The sequence below is a fragment of the Coturnix japonica genome, unplaced genomic scaffold (genome assembly GCF_054131305.1).
Source record: "Coturnix japonica strain WE unplaced genomic scaffold, WE-NBRP24 Scf050, whole genome shotgun sequence".
Classification (NCBI taxonomy): Eukaryota; Metazoa; Chordata; class Aves; order Galliformes; family Phasianidae; genus Coturnix; species Coturnix japonica.
In genome coordinates, this window is record NW_028188953.1 from 2,501 (window position 1) to 5,000 (window position 2,500).

Consider the following 2,500-nt stretch of genomic DNA (forward strand, 5'->3'; position numbering starts at 1 on the left):
TTTTCCAAAATCTAAAAAAGGGGAAAGCAAAGAAGAACCCACGAGAAAAACAAACAAACAAACAAACAAACAAACAAACGGAAAATAATAAAACCGAGAGGGCGCGTGGGGGCACGGACAAACAATCGAACGGACCAAAGTACGAACGAACGGACGAACAAACAAACACGCAGACAAAAGGGCAAAACCGCGGTGGCGGTGGCGGGACGGCCAGCTTCAAGCAAGGCCGAACCGAGAAGCCCGGGTGCGCCCCGACCCGGCGAACAGCGGCCGGCTCATACGTGCACCCTGGTCGTTCCGCGGCTGCGGCCGAGTGGCGGCTCCGTGGCGCCTCCGGTGCTCCGGCACGGTCTACCCGGCTCCGAGCGGGCCGTGGTGCTCGGCGGCGGCTGCTAGCGGTCGCTGCCTATGCGGCTCGACTAGGTCGGCACGGTCTACCCGGCTCCGAGCGGGCCGTGGTGCTCGGCGGCGGCTGCTAGAGGTCGCTGCCTATGCGGCTCGACTAGGTCGGCACGGTCTACCCGGCTCCGAGCGGGCCGTGGTGCTCGGCGGCGGCTGCTAGAGGTCGCTGCCTATGCGGCTCGACTAGGTCGGCACGGTCTACCCGGCTCCGAGCGGGCCGTGGTGCTCGGCGGCGGCTGCTAGAGGTCGCTGCCTATGCGGCTCGACTAGGTCGGCACGGTCTACCCTGCTCCGTGCGTGCGCGAGGGCTCGGCGGCGGTCGCTAGGTGTCGCTGCACGTCTGCCAGCCCGTCCGTCAGCGACCTCTAGCGTCCGCGGCGGAGCAGGGTAGACCGTGCCGACGTGAGCCGGCCGCCGCTCAGCGACCCCTGGCCGCCGCCGCATGAGCTTCGGTCCGCTCGGAGCCGGGTAGACCGTGCCGACCAACTCGAGCCGGACGTGCAGCGACCGCTGGCCAGCGCGGAGGCTCGTGTGCGCCGGCACGGTCCAGCCTCTCCCGGCGGGCTCCGTTCGGTTCGGACGTTCCTCGGTGGTGTCCGGGGGGTCTCAGCCGCGGCGGAAGAGTGCGCCGGCACTGCACAGCCCCTCCCTGCGGGCTCCGCTCGGCACGGACTTTCCTCGTCGGCGTCCGGCGATCTGAGCCGCGGCGGCTCGAGTGCGCCGGCACGGTCCAACCGCTCCCGGCGGGTTCCGCTCGGCTCGGACGCTCCTGGGCGGAGTCGGGCGATCTGAGCCGCGGCGGCTCGAGTGCGCCGGCACGGTCCAACCGCTCTCGGCGGGCTCGGCTCGGCTCGGACGTTCCGCGGCGGCGTCCGGGGGGTCTCAGCCGCGGAGGCTCGGGTGCGCCGGCACGGTCCAGCCTCTCCCGGCGGGCTCCGCTCGGCTCGGACGTTCCTCGGCGGCGTCCGGCGATCTGAGCCGCGGCGGCTCGAGTGCGCCGGCACGGTCCAACCGCTCCCGGCGGGTTCCGCTCGGCTCGGACGCTCCTCGGCGGAGTCGGGCGATCTGAGCCGCGGCGGCACGGTCCAGCCTCTCCAGGCGGACTCAGCTCGGCTCGGACGTTCCGCGGAAGTGGCCAAGTGCCGCTCTTGTGGCTGCTCCGCTGCGCCGGCACTGTGTACCCGGCTCCGAGCGTCTCCGGGGGGGGGGGGGTGGAGGGGGGGGAGGAGGGGGGGGGGGGGGAAGAGGGGGGCGGGGGAGGGCGGAAGAGGGGGGCGGGGGGGGGCGGAAGAGGGGGGGGGGGGGGCACGGCGTCGGCGGCTAGGCGTCGCTGCCCATGCGGCTCGGCTAGGTCGGCACGGTCTACCCGGCTCCGAGCGGGCCGTGGTGCTCGGCGGCGGCGGCTAGGCGTCGCTGCCCATGCGGCTCGGCTAGGTCGGCACGGTCTACCCGGCTCCGAGCGGGCCGTGGTGCTCGGCGTCGGCGGCTAGGCGTCGCTGCCCATGCGGCTCGACTAGGTCGGCACGGTCTACCCGGCTCCGAGCGGGCCGTGGTGCTCGGCGGCGGCGGCTAGGGGTCGCTGCCTGTGCGGCTCGGCTAGGTCGGCACGGTCTACCCGGCTCCGAGCGGGCCGTGGTGCTCGGCGGCGGCGGCTAGGCGTCGCTGCCCATGCGGCTCGGCTAGGTCGGCACGGTCTACCCGGCTCCGAGCGGGCCGTGGTGCTCGGCGTCGGCGGCTAGGCGTCGCTGCCCATGCGTCTCGACTACGTCGGCACGGTCTACCCGGCTCCGAGCGGGCCGTGGTGCTCGGCGGCGGCGGCTAGGGGTCGCTGCCTATGCGGCTCGACTAGGTCGGCACGGTCTACCCGGCTCCGAGCGGGCCGTGGTGCTCGGCGGCGGCGGGTAGGGGTCGCTGCCTATGCGGCTCGACTAGGTCGGCACGGTCTACCCGGCTCCGAGCGGGCCGTGGTGCTCGGCGGCGGCGGCTAGGGGTCGCTGCCTATGCGGCTCGACTAGGTCGGCACGGTCTACCCGGCTCCGAGCGGGCCGTGGTGCTCGGCGGCGGCGGGTAGGGGTCGCTGCCTATGCGGCTCGACTAG